Genomic DNA, 18,964 nt, shown 5'->3' with positions numbered 1-18,964 from the left:
ATTTAAGATGACAACTTTTGCATTTTCTAAATATTAATTAGCACTGAATTTCTTCTTCTTTAAACTGTGAGGCTGCAAATAGGCAGTGGTGTGATTTACCTCTGCCTCCTGCCATCTTATCTCATCTGGGACATTTGAAAGGTAATTTGAAACAATTAGCCTTTGTCTCTTAGCTTCAAGAATGAAGAACAGAGCTTGCTTTGTTTGTTTGGGGGGCGGGGGATGATCACTATGTGAACCAAATGTACAAATACCCTGATTTCTGCAAGCAGTAGAAATAACCACATGTGTGGCTCATTGCAGGATTGGGGCCTTACATGCACGTAGCATTGTACCTATTGTAGTTTCATGTAAATCATTGTCTTGCTGATCAGATCATTTTGTTCGGAGGCTGGGATAAACCTCATGCCAAAACACCTTCAGTACAATCTTTTAGGGTTAAAACCACATGTATACCAAATAAAATATCCTTGTTCCATGCTGCAGGAACAAACCCTTCAGCTTGAGAGTCTGGCCAAACGGAATTCTTTAGGTAAGTGGATTACCTACCAGGTGCTTGGATACCATAGTAATGAGTATGGGATCCATACTGGACAGTGCTCCTCTGCCAGCCTCACGTTTTGTCAGATTGCCAGAGAAATCCGTTTCTACAGGGCAATCCTCTCCACTCACGATGCCCTGGCTCACTCCTAATGGAGAAGTCTCATAGTATTTAATAGGCACTTATATCTATTGTATAGGGCCTATATTTTTTCAAAACTAACTCTAGTGAATTTGGGCACTTCCACTTTCAGGAGTCCACCTTGAGCCACTGAAAGAGGCCTGACCATCAAAGGACCCAAAATCAGGTCCCTTCAGAGCATCTCAGGTTGAAAAGCCGAGGCAATCACAATCATCAGTCTGTCATAAAAATTTAGGTGTACGGCTTTGGGACCACTCTCTAGAATATAATAGAGAATTATATTCCTTCTGTAGGATGATTCTAAAAACAGAGACAGCATCTGATTTTTCTGTTAAACTCTGTAGAATAATTTTAGAGTAATTCATGTTTTTAACCCTATTAAATTCTACTAGCACGCTTCCATAGTGACCATTGATGACTGTGCAACCTAGAACCTAATATTGGAAGTACCAGCCCATGGCTGTGTTTTGAAAGCTGCTGTAATTCCAAGTTAAAACATTCACGAAGTGGATCCTTCAGGAACTCCATACAAGTCATAACACTCTTGAACCATGTTTATATTAATCCATTTCAGATCAAATCCTTCTGTAACCTGTTTGCATCCATCCATCTATATTTAATCCTTCCTTGGTTCTTACTCAACGCTGCTTCTTATGGGCTGAGACTTTCAAATCACCTTGGGGAATTTAGGTGTTCAGTTCCCATTTATTTTAATAGGAAATAGATATCCAAGTCACTTTGTCCGCTTTGAAACCCTTGGACCATGGTATTTAAGCGCAACCACTAAAATAGGTCTTTCACCCGACTAGCCACTAGGGATAGATGGGTCTCTTAGCTGGCAATTAATTGGCTCACTTTCAAAGGTCCTGAGCACTCAGGAGTCTCTAAGAACCCAATGGAATCTCTTGTTTTCAGCACCTCAAAGTCAGGTCATCTATTAACCAGTAACTAGAACGTTATGGATCTATCCCCAGGTCTATGGTCCCTTTTCCACACTCCAGCTATGGCCCTAATCTCACTCCCTTTCTCATTATTATGTACATAATAAGGCAACGAAAACAGTAGTTCAGCTGTAATGGACTGATTGGCAGCCAATCTGCATTGAAACTTATGCCTGTTTATTTTTTTAAATACTTGTTCTGTCCAGACCGCCTCAGAAACCAAAATGCCTGTATACCCAGAGAAGAAACTGGTTGTAATCCTAGCAAAAGCCTGTCACAAAGTGGCCATCTATCTCCCTGTTACATATATAAAAAATTATAAGCCTTGGAATATCGTGTGTTTCAGAGTTTTATTTTTAGAGCTGTACTCTGAATGTGGCATTGGCCACCTGTCAGAGAACAGCAGGGTTAATACAGCGCTTGGTAGCGCTTTCCCATCTGTTCCGGTTTCTGTCCAAACATGGAGTTCTATGAGCGCTCTCTCTAGGAGAGTATTGAGTTATTCAATTTGTAGTATTCTGATATAATCAGCCTGGTTTCACTTGAAAAGCTCACTGTGCCTAGCAGGAGAGTATAAAAATTGCTAGAAGACAAAGGTGATTGGAAAGTGGAGGCTTCCTTACCTTTTTCAGAAATTATTTTTATTTCACTTCATTGATATTAGGGGCGGGAGCCTATGGAGTGATGGTACAGAAAGATGGGGTTAGCTGAGGCTTTGATAGTCTAGCTAATGAGAAATTAGAAAAGGGATGCATTTTCTAGACTGAGTTTTTTTCCTTCAGGGTCTGGTTATGGTTTTTTCCATGTTCTCTCCACAACAAACCACCAAAACTTTTCAAATCCTGTCAGAGGCTGACAGCAGTGAGTAATCAGCAGATGCAGGAGGAGAGAGAGGGTAAAAGCCCTTATATAGGGTAGGGGAGTAGGTACCTCCCTAGGGAATTGCCTTGTGGGTACATGTTAGTGAGTGAAAATACGCTCTCAGAGGTGTCTTTATGAGATGGGGGTAGAAATCAGTGCAATGTATCTTTCTATGGAGATAAGGCACTGAAAGAGATGGGAAGGCTAATGGTTTGGGGACAGGACTGGGAGCCAGCCACAAGCTTCTGGACTCTAAACCAAACCCTGACCCTAATTTCTATTCTGAGGTGATGGATTCCTCAGCTATCTTAAGTCTAGAAGCCACTTAATTGTCACTGGTTATTATGGAGGGAGCCAGTAGGCTCAGTCTGATTCAGTAAATGAGACACCAGGGGGAAAAAAGCACCCCATAAAAACCATCCATACGTTTGGTATCAATTGTCCCCACCTTGCTGACAATCCCAACTGAGAGGCCACTGAATGGAAACTGAGGTATTCTCTCCTCCAGAGGTGCAATACAGAAATATGTCGGTGAGAAAAGTGGGGCAGAGACCATGAATGCCTGAGTCTTACACCCTCATTGAGGATAGTTAAAGTACCAACAATTCCTAGCTCTTCTCTAACACTCTTCAGCAGTAGATCTCCAACTGATTTACAAAGGAGGTCAGTAACATTATTATCCCCATTTTACAGATAGGGAAGCTGAGGCACAGAGAGGGGAAATGATTTGCAAAAGGTCACCCAGCAGATCAGTGCCAAAGCCAGGAATAGACCCCCCCCCCCAGTCGCCTGAGTCCCAGTCTGCTGTGCTACCAGCAGACGGGTCTACCAGGCCTCAAGCTATGGTGAACACAGGGACTCGTTGCCTACAGTGGCTGTTCCTATACTTGAGGTGGCCTTTAAAGACCACTTCAGGGCTGAGGCATACAAATCTTGATCCTGTGCCATTAAAGCTAACAGAACAGCTTTCATTGACTTGAATGGGAGCAGGATCAAGCCCATCAACACCACAGTGTGTCCATTCTGGGGGAAAGAGGGAGTCATCACTCTGGGCTGTAGGGCTGTCAGCCTTTACCTTTTCCACCAGCTTTAAACGCACTCAGCAAATGTAAAGCATATTATGGCAACTGGGGCCCTTTGAATTCAAATACACCAAGCAACCATTTGAAGATGGCTACTTTATTATGGAATCCTAATTAAATCACTGCTTACTCCACTTTTTCCCCCTAACCCATGAAACTTGGTGACTTTTTGCAAGCAGCCACCATAAAATCAAGCACAAATTTTCCGTCAGAAACAGACAACTGTGGAGATTAGACCAAATAAGACTGGAGGCATTAGATCTCTGGTTTCAGAGTAGCAGCCGTGTTAGTCTGTATTCGCAAAAAGAAAAGGAGTACTTGTGGCACCTTAGAGACTAACAAATTTATTAGAGCATAAGCTTTCGTGAGCTACAGCTCACTTCATCGGATGCATTAGATTAGATCTCTGCTGACTCATTTGACATGTTTCTCATCTGAAGTGGGAGCTTTAACTCTGCTAACTTACCTTAGGCCTTGACGCCAGATACAATATTCAGAAAAACCTGGAAAGTGTCCTTCTCTGTATCTGGAGTATAGGTGGCTGCGGTGGAGGGATGCACATGTTAAGATACCTGCTTTTTTACTAGAGATAGCAACTCTGAAAAAACGGGACAGGGGGTCGGGGATAATAGGCACCTAGAGAAGAAAAAGTCCCAAGACATGGGACTGTCCCTATAAAAACGGGACATCTGGTCACCCTAGATGAGTGAAACCAATTTGGGAAGGTTCATGCATAGTTACTTCCAAACACAGGCCTCCTTACAGCCCTAAAGCGATTCTACTTATCCATGATGATGGGCAGCTTAAAAGGAGCAAAGAGATGTAATAATAAACTGCTAAGGGATGCTAACCATAAATACAAGCAAGTGGCTTGTAAATACACTGCAGTGGAAAACTTTAAAAGATTACAGCCCTAACCACTGGACTAGGGCATATTCTGGGGGAGGTGCCTCAATTTCTCCACTTAAAGCTGTTTCACTGTATCTATATAATTAACTATGTGCAGGGCAAGAACAAGAGATAATGAGACTGTCCCAGTGGTTAGGACACTCACTTGAATTGGGAGGACAACCCAAATTCAAATCCCTTTTCAGCATCAGGCAGAAAGGGGAAATTGAACCAGGTTAGCCCACATCCCAGGTGAGTGCCCTAATCTCTGGTCAAATGGCTACAAAGGAGCTACAAATGGCTACTTCCTCCTTCCGATTTTGTGAGGTGTGCTCAGAGCACCTCTTCTGATGAGGCCTCACAGAAGAGAGAGATGCGGGGAGGATCTTGGCAAGGCTTAGGCGTGAGACAGGTGCCAGCCTTCAGGACTGAGCTGGAAGTGCATGTGCCCAGCAGCAGAAAATACAGCACTTTGGGGACAGTAAAAATGGAAATTTAGGCACCTTCAGGGTTAGCTGGCAGCTGAACAGGAGTTTTGAGGACTTCAGTGGCACCTAAGTCTTCCTGTGGATTTGGGCCTGACTTGCCCAACATCATAGTGGGAATCTATGCCAGGGCCAGGAACCAAACCTGAGTCTTTAAAGTTTCTGGCTAATTCCGTAACCACTGGATCTTTCTTTTTTACAATAGTTTGAGCATATGTGAATGCACACAGATGTGTGTATATATGCATATAAAAAGATGTGTCTAAATTAAAAGTCTAAATTCAGAAACCTCAAAATTTGATGAATGAGCCCAGAACTGAACAGACAGACACCATCGCTCCTGAATTTGGGTAAATCCAGTTCTGGATTGCACATCTCAAAGCCCCCTTTAATAGGGTTTTTCTTTCACTCACACCCACACGCTCTGAAAACTGCTGGGTCAGATAGCTTAAGCTACTTCCCTACAGTAATATTGCACCCACAAAAACCCTTTGACTTGAACTTGTGCTGCAGTGATTTGAGCAAACGAGAGAGAGGACACTGCTAGTCTTTTAACCCACCTTCTGCTCTGGTTTGACGAGACTTGGCTTGGCCACTAGTGCTGGTGCAAAAGGTTTAATTCCCAACATTCCAAAGGAGGCGACTAGGGCACTGGACTTGGAGCTAGGGGACCTGGGTTTTGATCCCAACTCTGCCACTGATCTGCTACATGACCTTGGGAAAATCACTTTCCTTCTCATGCTTCTATTTCCCCTTTGTTTTTCTTAGAGATTTAAATGTTGTGCTCTTTGGGAACAGGGCTGTCTCACTATGTGCTTATATCACTGGGCTCAATGGGCCCCAACTGAGGTTGGGACTTGGCAGGTGCTATAATACAAAGCTATTTGCCCATGTATATCACCAGTAGCGTAGGCATTAGGTCTGAGCCTACAGAGCCCAGTATCGCCTTCTCTGCTCACCTTATCCACTTTGGGGGCAGATTTACAAAGGTATTTAGGTTCCTAAAGATGCAAACAGGTGCATAGGCACTTCTGCAAATGCCACTAGGAGCCTAACTCTCCTTGACTTCCATAGGCATTAGGTGTCTAACGCAGATGCTTTTGTAAGTCCCACTAGGTCCCCATCTGCATCTTCAGGTGCCTAAATACTTCCATAAATGTGGCCCTTGGTTCTCACTGGTTTCTCTTTGGTTTCCCCTTGTGCACGCAAGCCATTATCTGGCCCATAATACATTGGGCATGGTTTATACACATCATTTCTGTAAAGGGAAATCATGTCTTACTAATATATTAGAGTTCTTTGAAGGAGTCAAGAAACACGTGGACAAGGTGGATCCAATGGACATAGTGTACTTAGATTTCCAGAAAGCCTTTGACAAGGTCCCTCACCAAAGGTTCTAAGGTAAATTAAGTTGTCATGGGTTAAGAGGAAAGATCCTTTCATAGATTGAGAACCGGTTAAAAGACAGGGAACAAAGGGTAGGAATAAATGGTGAATTTTCAGAATGGAGAGGGAATGCCACGCAGTGTGCAGTGGCAGTCAAAAAAGCAAACGGGATGTTAGCAATCATTAAAAAAGGGATAGAGAATAAGACGGAGAATATCTTATTGCCCTTATATAAATCCATGGTACGCCCACATCTTGAATACTGCTTACAGATGTGGTCCCCTTATCTCAAAAAAGATATACAGCATTAGAAAAGGTTCAGAAAAGGGCAACTAAGATGATTAGGGGGTTTGGAACGGGTCCCATATGAGGAGAGATTAAAGAAGCTAGGACTTTTCAGCTTGGAAAAAAGGAGACTAAGGGGGGGATATGATAGAGATATCTAAAATCATGAGTGATGTGGAGAAAATGAATAAGGAAAAGTTATTTACTTGTTCCCATAATATAAGAATTAGGGGCCACCAAATGAAATTAATGGGCAGCAGCTTTAAAACAAATAAAAGGAAGTTCTTCTTCCTTCAGTGCACAGTACAACCTGTGGAACTCCTTGCCTGAGGAAGTTGTGAAGGCTAGGACTATAACAGGGTTTAAAAGAGAACTGGATCAATTGATGGAGGTTAAGTCCATTAACGGCTATTAGCCAGGATGGGTAAGGAATGGTGTCCCTATCCTCTGTCAGTCAGAGAGTGGAGATGGATGGCAGGAGAGAGATCACTGGACCATTACCTGTTAGGTTTACTCCCTCTGGGGACCTGGTATTGGCCACTATCGGTAGACAGGATACTGAGCTGGATGGACCTTTGGTCTGACCCACTATGGCCATTCTTATGGTCTAAAGTTCTTTCCATTGCAATCTTTTTTTTTTTCCACAACCGGGTTTGTTTTCCTCTGTGCTCCCCGAATATAACATTTCGTAGTCTGTTTTTAAATTCTCCACAATGGTGTCTTTCTCCTCTGCAAGTTTTGTTATTGACTATCAGTTGGGAACAGCTGGTGCTGAAGGGTGGCTGCTTTTTTTTACCTCCCTTCTCTGTTCTCTCAACATCAACTGTATTCACTGCTGGATGAATAACAGGACCAAACATCCAGTAAAAGACTCTGTGTCCTGACAACCTTACTGAGGGGCTAAGAAGTCCTGATATTTCACCGCTGTCCCTTGATCTTCATCACTTTCCTTCCTGATCCATTTGGAAACCCTTGTGGTGCTCGTGGTGTCTGGCAGTTCAATTTTCCAGAGACAGGGAGGGAAAAGATCAGCACAGGATTTCAAAAGCAGCCATCAGCCAGAGAGCAAGGAAGCAGCCTGGCATTTAAAGAAAAAGATCACTTTCTTGTAGGTCTCTCCATTTCACTGGGCACCGCATCACCTGTCTGAGATTCCGTGTTAAATGATAATTTTATGTTCCATTATGCTGTTGTGGACATTGGCGGAGTTAGGGACTCAGATCCTCAAAGGTATATAGGTGCCTAACTGCCATTGCAATCTCTGCGAGTTAAGTGCCTAAATACTTTGGAGTATCTGGTCCTCAGCATCCATTGACTTTCAGTGGGAGATGGACATTTTAATTGCTCTTTGGAAGTCTAACCTAAAAGGCTTAGGTTAGTGTTAAGCTCAAGTCCCTCGTCCTTTATTTAAAGAATAAATTTAAATCCTTTATTTAAAGAATGTCCCTTTAAAAGGTGATTTGATCGCTCTCTATAAACACCTATGTGGTGAGACGATTCCCAATTGCCGAAGGTATTGTAATTGAGCTGACACAGCCGTAACAAGATCCAATGGTTGGAAGCTGAAGCTAAACAAATTCCGATTAGGAAATTTAAGTTCAGATTTTGAACTGTGTGGGTGATTAACCATGGGAACAGCTTACCCAGGGATGAGGTGGATTCTCTGTCCCTTGAAATTTTTTAAAACAAGAGCTGATGTCTTTCTAAAAGCTCCACCCAGGAGTTATGGGCTTGATTCAAGCATCATTTGGTGCAATTTTATGGCTTGTTCATTCATAGATTGATTGATTTTTTTAAGGCCAGAAGGCACAGTTCTGACCTCTTAAATTACAAAGCCACGCCCCCTCTCTGTGAAATCCTGACCATCTCTTTTTGGTTCCAGTTAGGGAACGGAGCTGTTTGGAATATATCTTCCATAATAGAAGGTTCAGAGTTGACATTCTAATTCTGCAGGTTTGCATTTGTTACTTTCCACACACTCGGCTGCATAATGTCATTCTGATTTCCTCCCTCTGCTTGCCGCCTTTCTCCAGAGGCATCTGTTCTGAAAAGTCATCTTGTCTCTCTAAAATACTCAAAACTTGCCAACACTGTGACCTGATCAGCAGAGCAGCATTTGCATTCTGTTCTCTTGAGACAAAGGAATTTGAAGCTAGCCTCTGGCTGCTTAAGACACCTTTTTGTGTTGCTGTTGTTCAATGGGAAGTTATCGCTGTGCAACTCAAGATTTTAATTGATTTATGTGAAGGCAATAATAGCTGACTGGCATTGCCTCTCCTAGCATTGCTCCAAACGTTTTTATTTTGGCTCTGGTAGTTTCTACAGCTGCCATGGCTTTAAGTTGTTCTTGCACTGTTTAACAAATGTTATCTGCTGTCACTGCACCTGGGGTGAGGATATGTCTGTAGAAAGAGAAAATCAAGGCAGGTGTCCAACTCGCCTCTTTGACAGCCTCGGCAGAGAGTCTGAAAACTTGGTACACATGGAGAATATAGTAACCATAATATCGGGCACTTGCAGGGGTTGATTCTGCCCTCTCTTGCACCTCTCTACACTAGAATATAGCACTTGTGGTCCACCACGGCCAGATCCTCAGCTGCTTTAAACTGTCATAGCTCCACCGACATTAACAGAGCTGTGCCAGATTGCAGCAGCTGAGAATCTGGGTCTCAGAGCACTTGAGAAAAGGTAGGTCTTAGGGAAGTGTTAGCTCCCTTTTACAGATGGGGAAGGCCTGCTTTCCACGGCCTTCCACCCAGGCAAGGGGGGTATAAAATTCCACAGTGAGATCGTGTCTTACACCTACTGTGCACTCAGTAAATGGCTACTCAAGATGCCAGGAGGCAAACAAACAGGCCGTGGGTAAACTGAGGCACAGAGGTGAAGCGACTTGCCCACACTGAGAGTAGGAAAGAGAACTCAGGAGTTCTGCTTCCCACTCCCATACTTTAATCACCAAGCCTTTATGTTGGTTCTTCCAAAAGGCAGAACTGCCTGTTTTTGATTCACATGGGTTTCACAGAACCCTTTCAGTGTTTCCACTGACTTCAGCATTAGGACCTTCTCACTGGAAACAATTGAGATTCGAAGTAATGATATGAAGACAGGAAATGTATTCCCTTTTTCAGCTTGGTTTTGTAACTATTATTTTAGTACCGGTAAAAGATCACTTAACTATCTGAAATTATAAGATCAAAGCCCAAAGTCTGTTCTTGCTTACGCTGGAATAAATACACCACCGCTGACATCAGTGGTGTTTGTAGCCTGATCTAAAGATTATGAATAAAAATTCCAAGTTATCGCTTTAAGGGTTGACAGGTTCTTGTCCCAAGAGCAGGCTCAGTATTAATAAAATTATTATATAGTTGGGAACCCCAATGTGCAGAGGTGCACAGCTCACACTTTAGGAACTCTTTCATATTTACAAATAAATTTATTAATTCATTTAGCTAAGTCGCACGCACTCTAACTCAGTACAATAGATAGAGATAATACAAGAAGTAATTCTGAACATCCATATGTGATAGGTTGGATCCCACCACTTCCGGAGTGCCGCCTGATATGCTGGGGTCCCACTGAGCCAGCCTGGGTTCCCCTTACTCTGTGTGCTGTGACAGGCTCTCAAGCCTCCTTCCAGCGTGCGCACACAGATAGGGACACGGCCAGCTGTAGAATCACACACAGTCTGCAGTCAGCTCTGTGTGGCAGGACTCAGCTCGGGGAGTTGCCCCGCATTTTGGTGCACACACCCACTGGAGTGTAAACCCAAAATTATATCGTCTTGCGCTGTATAGAGATGTATACAGCATAAGCTCTTGAAATTCACACCTTTCTTCAATGTGGAGGAAGATATGCACAGCTTCTCTCCCCCCATGCCACCCCCCCCCCAGTTAAGAATTCCACAAACTCGGTTTCGGTAGGGTTACCAGATAGCAATTGTGGAAAAATGGGGTTGGGGGATGGTAATAGGTGCCAATATAAGAAAAAGTCCCCAAAAAAGGGACTGTCCCTTTAAAAGCGGGACGGATGGTCACCCTAGGGTTTGGAATAAACAAAAAACAAATGTATTAACTACAAACAGTAAATTTTAAGTGACTATAAGGGATAGCAAACAGACCAAAGCAGATTACTGAACAAAACACGCAAATGAAGCTTCATATACTAAGGAATACTAATTACAAATAATAATTTCTCACCCTAAATGTTGTTTCAAGCTGGTTGCAGAGTTTCTTGAAGGTAAACTGCACCACTTGCAGCTTAAATCTCCTTTTACAGGCTGACCTTTCTCACCTGGGCTCAGCCCCTACCTCCCCCAGCTTAGTTCCTTTATTTCTTCAGGTGTTTTCATCACTCTTCCTTCTTGGGCAGGGAGGCAGTGGCAAAGAGCTTAGATTAACTCACTCCCCAGCCTTAAATAGGATTTCCATATGGCGGGAATCATTTGTTTCCCATCCCGTGGAAAAATACCAGCATTTTAAGATGGTATCCTGTACCAGGTGACATGATCACATGACCCTGCAGTGTCAATGCAGCATCCCAGAAAACTTTTCAGGAAGGAGGGAAGTTAGTATCTTCCAAGTCCTATTGTCCTTCCTAATGGCCCATCCAGGTTGTTTGCATATCGTCTGGTGGGCGTTTCCCAGGTGAAAACACAGCTGTAATTATTACATAGTCAATGTTTCTAACTTCAGATCTGGAAATATACATGCATACAAATTGGATAATCACATTCAGTAAATCATAACCTTTCCAATGATACCTCACATGACCCATCTTAGTTATGCCAAATTCATATAGCAATATTTCTATGACATATTTGGGGCATAATGTCACACCATACTCACACCATTCCTTGCCGATCAACCTGAAATGTTGGCTATTATCTTCCTCATCACCATCACCATCACCTTCCTCATCCTCACCAGTGGCCGTCATTCTGGCCCCTCCTACTGCCCCCAGGCTGGGATGCCACTTTTATAATATGCTGACGTTACCATGTCTAATGCATAGTCATAGTTTCTCCCCTCTTCCTTATTTGTGTTTCCTCCCCTTACCGATGTTAAAATGCCTTTCTTCTATAGGTTAGTGCATTTGATTTCACCCCCTTATCACATATGTCAACTAATTGCTATGGCACTCTTGCCGTTGGATATTCTGTCTGAAACCTTCCAGAAGCTGATGTCAGTTCATATTCTGTGGTTGGCTGATGTCATTATGGACAAAATTCCCCCCTACATTCTACTTCCAGTTCCCCCAAACCTAAGAGTTACCTAAGTTTATCTATGCCAAAGTTCGTAGACCTCAAGCCGCCTGCTAACTGCTGAAGTCGATGGCTTACAGGATACAAGCCTGTAGGTTCCTTGCATTACTGCTGAATATCATAAAACAGAATATAATGCAAAGCAGAAAATAGAATAGAAGTAAGCAAATCCATTGGGCTACAGTGTTACACTGGATTTATACCTGGTTCAGGTACTTAAAAATGTGCTTAATTTTAAGTATGTGAATAGTCCCATTTGAAGTCACAGGGACTGATGTGCTTAAAGTTAAACTTCCTGAATCAGGGCCAGGGCAGAATTCTGTTTCACTTCTCTAATATTAGCTGATGCCCAAATTCAGTTACTCAAAATTCAAAGCCTCCAACAATATTCCTGAAAATATGATTTGACCCTTTTTCCTTCCATCTTTTTTTGTTCTAATTTCTCCTCTCTCTGTTGTTCTGACCCAGTCATCTAAAATGGCCCGAGTCTATTAATATATTTCAAATGAGTGGCTTCAGGCTAGAGTTTCCCATGAAATGGATGGAAACAAGGTCTTGTCCCCCCAAGTCCACGTCTCTAAATTTGTGAGGAAGAATAAATCCTCCAAGGAATGGTGCAGTATCCACATAAGATGCTTGGATGCAGCAGTTTGCCTCCGGCTGTTTGTTCTAGCAAATATATTTCTACAAGCACATTCTGGCAGTTGGCTCTGTATAGACTCCATAGCAGAGAGAGGAGTGAAACCACAGAAGGGGACCTGAAATCGACTCTATTCAAGCACCTGTTTTCTTTTTGAAAACCTATTGTACATGCAACTAAACGTAAGCTGCCATTTTTTTCTAATCAGCCCTGGTCACCTGTCAGAGCTCTTCCACCAAGCATGCAGCATGTTTCAGGGTGGCCCAGAGTCCCCAGTAGCCGTTTCAGCTCATAATCCACCTTGAGTGACATACTCTCACCTCCTGAGTAGTTTGAGAGTAGCTGTGCACGCAAGTAAAGTTACTCATGTGTAAATGTTTGCAAGATTGGAGCCTATGGGACTGTGTGCACATATGTGGAAGTGGAGATAATGTGTCTGTGCATGTAGAGAACTCAGATCAGACCACCTGAATGCATATATTGACTCATGTATGAAGTTACTGAGATAAGTAGCAGTTTGCCGGATTGGGGCCAGAATTATTGTATTTGCTAGGTATTCACAATGCACCCAAGAAGCAGAATGAAGACACCGCGTGCCGCAAAGTTTATAGTCCAAGGCTCCTGATTATGCAAACACTGAAGCATCGTCTTAATTTAAGCACATGAATGGTCCCATTGAATAAAGTTGAATACATGCATAAGTGTTTGCAGGATCAAAGCCTTCTAAAAGAAACCGAGGAGCCAGGGACCCCAGAGAAAGGAGTAACTTTGCTACAATATTTGTTTTGTGGGGAAGGAGAGACTGGAAGATTACTTTTTAGGTGGAACTTAAAAAAAGGAAGGGGATGGCTTGGGGAATCAGCATGGGAAGGGGGTACCATACTGAACTGGATGGGGAAGGGAATGAGACAAGAGACTAGATAGAGAGCTAGGTCACATACATACTGCACATTTTATATACACAATTTGTGATAGCTAGCAATTAATACAGTGCTTTGTCTTCCCAGCACTCTGCACCATTAATCATTTCAACAGCCCAGCAAAGTATATATTTACTAATAAATGTAAAATAATGATTATTGGTGATTCCTAGAGCTGGTTGAAATCTTTAGCTATTTTATCTGTGGATTGATGCCATTGGGCCCAATTCCTCATGGTCTGACAGAGCACAAGACTTTGTAAAAGCCTCGAATGGTTACTGCAGATGTAGCTTAGTAAAGTGGCAGTGAGGTAGGGTGACTAGATGTCCTGTTTTTATAGGGACAGTCCCATTTTTGGGCACTTTTTCTTATATAGGCACCTATTACCCCCCACCCCCATCCTGGGTTTTTTTTTTTTTTACAGTTGCTACCTGGTCACCCTATAGTTGGGCAGTAAACAGTTACTGTCTCTTTAAGGTTTCAGAGTAGCAACCGTGTTAGTCTGTATTCGCAAAAAGAAAAGGGGTACTTGTGGCACCTTAGAGATGAACAAATTTATTTGAGCATAAGCTTTTGTGAGCTACAGCTCACTTCATCGGATGCTGTAGCTCACGAAAGCTTATGCTCAAATAAATTTGTTCGTCTCTAAGGTGCCACAAGTCCTCCTTTTCTTTTTGTCTCTTTAAGAGGCTCAAGAAGTGAGGGCCCTGTGACAAGAACACCGGAAGCAAAGTTCCTTTCCTCAGTGAAGGAGGATTCACACTAGGTCCTGCAGTCACCAACCCCGTAATTCCATAGATTATAAACTTGTCTGACTTCCTCCTAGACAATGAATGAAATGCTTCTACCCTAGGATCTGCACACCCCGATCACAAACCCGTCAGCCTGAGCAGTAAACGCAGCTCACCTCCTTGTGCTGCTGCTGTAGATACTGTCACCACCTTTGAGGAAGCTAGAAATGGGGTTCTGCATGCGGCCCGACCTCTTCTTGACCTGGTATTCTCAAGCCAGGGGAAAGAACCACGGCTCTTTGGGAGATGCGCAGAGAGCAACATTTCCCCATCTAGCATAGGATGTTTGTGGCAACACTAGCCCTGGAAATCAACATGACTTCCCAACACAGCCAATATAACCCTTGCCAGGCCTGTAGCAACTGGGTCTTTATGTATCAGCACTTGCCTTTTGTGTAGAACAGTGGAATGATTTTGCAACGGGTCTATATGGGGATAGCACAACACTACCCCCCCCCAACCCCTTTATTTGTGAAGCCTTCATATCAGCCCTAGTTCATTACCAGTAGGTCAGAGGAGAATTCCAGCTGCTTTGTGCTGCATCCCCCTTGTTTTTTTTTTTTTTTAATTGCCTTACTCTCGTGGAGTAGGAAAGTTTTTCTGTTCTCACTTTGCAAACAGAGATTCTGGCAGCCATGTTTTCAAAAGTGTTCTCTGACTTCATGTGCTTGACTTAAGAGCCCTTGTAGTCCAGACTTTCATAGGTGCTGAGCACCCAAAGCTCCCATTGACTTGAATTTTTTTTTCCCTTGGGTGCTCAGCATGTCTGAAAATCAGGCTTTTAAGGTGGGTGTGTACACCCAAAATGCACCTAAAATCCAAAGTGCTGCTTGAACATTTTGGTGTAAAGAATTTGCCCCAAACTATCCAGCAGCAGGAATATCATGCAGAAGTCCACTTTCAAATCAGGATACCTTTCTGGGAGATCTGCTTTTAGTCAAACACATACAGCTCAGTATAGCAGTAACTGGATGAAATGCCATGGCCATGCTACACAGAAGGTCAGACTAGATCTGATGGTTCGTTCTAGCTTTAAAATCTATAAAATATTCTATGCTGAGCCTCCTCTTTGCTGTTTTGGGTTTAAACTGCTATAACTCCCCACAGACTTTGTGGGTTTACACGTTACTTACCCAGGTATAAGTGAGAGGAGAATCAGGCTCACAGTATCCACCTTTTGCTCTGGCCTATGAAAGGAGTATGTGTCTCTTTGCCACGGGTGTCTGAAGCAATTAGAAGGGTGCAAAAATAGCTGCTCTCTCCTTGCAACAACTGCTTTTCATCTCCACTTTGACCAGTGACAACTTGGAAGTAAGAATTACAAAAAATGTAAAACCTTTCTCGTTTTCAGGAACCTGTGCAGGAGTCCGCTGTTGCAGTTGGGAAAAGGGGTGCAAAGTCTTCTAAAGCAATCAGATGTGAACTGAGCATGAGGAGCACTACAAACTGGAGGTAGCGACCCCAGTGATGAATTGGAAGTGAACGCATTTGCTTGTTAAGTTTACACGGCCACGTCTGGCAGCATTCTGCTCCCTGGAGACTGGATTTCTGCAGCCCTGCCGAGAGCATCCCAAGGTTCCGTAAGTGTGCTGCCAATGCTGAAAACTTTTACATCTTGCACATTTTATAAGTCATGAATTTGTAAATGGACATATGGGTTGTGAATCTTCATCTTGTCTTTAAAGTCATGCTTTTGAGAACCTTCTTTCTGCCTTGCGCATGAAGAAGAAAAGAGCTGTATAAACTGTGGTAGATCTCTGGTTGGTATTCAGCTTAACAGGCTCAATTCGCTACCTGTGGAAGCCAGACTGCAGTTTCTCAGTAGTGGAGGAGAAGGCCAAGGTGTGTGTCAGTCTACATGCAACCTTCATTTAGTCTGGAACTACAGGTTTAGCCTGAACGTGGGTGCGATCAGGAATGGGGAGAGCCAGGGTACAAAAGAGGGCAAATGAAATGAGCTAAGTAATTTTAGCTTGGACAACTAGATGTCAGGGATGTAAGAAAATTCCTGTCCGTGTTCAATTGGTTGTAATTATCAAGGAGGCAGAGGGAGTGCTTACAGGGGTGGAGTGGAATTAAATTTGGGGCAATGGGACGAACATTAAGAATGTCACTTTAAGATGAGAGTCAGCAAAGGTGTGGTGTGTGTTTGTTTTAGGTTTTTTCTTTAATGGTGAGATCTGTTGTGCTGTGGAATAGTGCCCCACAGGGAGGGATAGAAGTCCCGTTGTCTGAGACATTTAAAACAGGACTGTACAAAAATGTGGCAAATTGACTATATGGGTTCTTCATGGGTGCCTCTCACTGTGGTATGTGACTTCCTTCCAAAAGAAGAAAGCACAAATCCTGTGTCTTCTCTAGTCTTGCTGACACAAAATTAACCTAAAGGTATTGATTTTATATATTTATAAATGTGAGGAGGGTGATGTGTGTGAGAGGACTATCCAGGGAAATCTAAATGAAGAGATGAGTTTCATGTTCAGTTCTGAAAGTGTCAAGGGCTGGTACTGTTCCCATTTCATCTGGCAGTGAGTTCTTTAGGCTCAGCTCCAGTGAGAGACTGTAGGAACCTGTTTGCACATGTGCAGGGAAATGGACTTGGCTGCCTAATACAATGGGTCAGACGCTCTCCAACTAGAAGTTGCAACAACCTTGCCCTTTCCTGTACTGCTACACGGGGAGGGAGTTTCTGAGTGGGTCTTAGTTGTGTGGTAGGCATGGTCTCGATTATGGGAAAGGTTGAGAACCACTGCTGTTGGTTCTTTCTGTCTTTAGCACATCAACAGTTGCATCATCTTTGAACGTAAAGAGTGACAATATGAACTAGAGGAGTTTGTCTACCTGAATTTGAACGTCTGGAGAACAGTTTTAGTCATGGAGTGCACAAAGCATAAATCAACACCTTCAAAAATTTGCCCTTCCAGTTAAGATGATGATGGCACAGTCTTTTAGAAATAGCTGTTGCTGGCGAACTCTGTGAATAAAGCAGTTTCTTTTATACAGTAGTGGCACTGTTATCCTCCAAGAAGCAAACTCTTACCTGGATGGATATTGAGACTACATTTCATTTCTGCAGTGGCCCCTAGTAGAATCTCTGGTTTTGCCAAGCAACAATTTACTTTGAAACCTGCCCCTCGGATGGAAGGAGGAGACCATACATATCTAGCAGAGCCGGTTAGAAATCTTCCTTCAAAACTCTTCTTCCCCCCATTCCCTCCCGCACTCCCAACCCACTTTATTAATAAAATCAGAAACTCTCACAAAAACACCCATTTACAAATAATATTTTTTCATTGAAAATAACAAAATAATATTGAATTGGGAGAGAAACGTTGTTTAGATTCAGAATGAAATTATTCAAACACTTTTTACAAACCTATATTTCCTTTTCTTCCCCCCGCCCCCCCCGACCACCTCCAATATCTAGTGACATTCTGCCAAGCACATGCCAACCCCAGTCCTTGTATTCGTCATCCTTTCCCTTGGCTCCCCTCTATCCGAGGAAACCATTTTAAAAGGTCAGTTTTAACACACACATCTCTTAACTTGGTTGGGGATCATCCAAGTGACTGGCTGCTCAAGTGCTGTTTGACTGGTTGGGTACAGCTGCAGAGCTCTTTAAAATCCCCTCGTTCGGGTTTTGCTATTTGCATTTGCTCGGAGCTGGAGTGCACGTTCTCATGATCCCCTTCTCTGAAGAACTTAGCTGGGTCTGATCCTGTTCCCGTTGACTTATATGGGACAGGATCAACTGCATAATGCTTAAAACCAAGTCAGTGAATCCGATAGGCTTTTAAAATCACTCTTCTGGACAAATACTGCCCATGTCGGGGGAGTACCCTGGGATAGCAGTAAGAGCCAAATGTGGCCTATTGTCACATAATTGTCTTCTATGGGCTTTATTAATAATAATACTTTCTACTGTTGATGTGTTTTAAGCAAGGATATCTAAGTGCCTTGCAATCGTTAATTAACTGAGGCTTTATAAAATCTGTGGGGCAGGTAACTTTTGTTGCATTGGATCAATTTACCCATCTGTAAGCGTATAAGCGCCAGCTCCCAAGTTAATGGCAGAGTCAGGAATTGAACCCAGGAGTTCTGACTAATAGCACCCCCGTCCCTTGTTCTAAACACTAGATCACACTTGGGGTGGGGGGAGACAGGTCCTCAGCTGGTGTAAAATTGACCTAGCTCAATTTACTATGTCAGCTTATACTAGCTTCAGATCTGGCCCTTGGCACCCTGATTGAAGTCGATGGTGGTAAGTATTCACGTTCGCCATCTGTATTGTAGGATTAATTAACTATTCTAGGCTCCTATAAAGAATACTGTCAACTATTTAATGGCTCATTGAGTTTAGGAGCATTTCTAGTTTCTCTTTTGCAATTTCAACAGAAGAGTTATTGTGATTTGTGACTCCAAGTAATAGCTAGTGATCTGTGAGCAGACCTCGCACACTATGATGTATGTTACATCCTTTGGCAAACAGGCTTTGACGGACACTGTTACATAGATACTATCTGGTGGCATGGGCTATCCAAATAATAGACTATGTGGTACTTGCAAGAGGCAGCTTTACGTCGTCTCCTGCAGCAATACCTCCTCACTAAACACCATTCCTGGAAAAAAGAAAAGGAGTACTTGTGGCACCTTGGAGACTAACACATTTATTTGAGCATAAGCTTTCGTGAGCTACAGTGGTCTTCAGCAACATTAGACAATGAAGAGGGATGTTTTGAATGA

The 18,964-nt window shown here is 43.0% G+C and overlaps 1 long non-coding RNA gene across 2 annotated transcripts in view; it reads left to right on the top strand.

Moving 5' to 3' along the window:
• LOC119848734 overlaps window positions 1-18,964 on the top strand; it is a 377,186-nt gene that overhangs the window by 291,100 nt on the left and 67,122 nt on the right. The window contains exon 4 of one of the 2 annotated variants that reach the window (XR_005290325.2): window positions 15,573-15,801. This is a non-coding gene — a long non-coding RNA (uncharacterized LOC119848734). Of the gene's footprint in view, window positions 1-15,572; window positions 17,477-18,964 lie in introns of those variants that run through there. The other variant, XR_005290324.2, reaches the window with a different exon arrangement.

This window comes from Dermochelys coriacea, chromosome 26, assembly GCF_009764565.3.
Source record: "Dermochelys coriacea isolate rDerCor1 chromosome 26, rDerCor1.pri.v4, whole genome shotgun sequence".
Classification (NCBI taxonomy): Eukaryota; Metazoa; Chordata; order Testudines; family Dermochelyidae; genus Dermochelys; species Dermochelys coriacea.
Note: the sequence above shows the minus strand (reverse complement) of the source record. Positions and strands in the feature narration are given on the sequence as shown.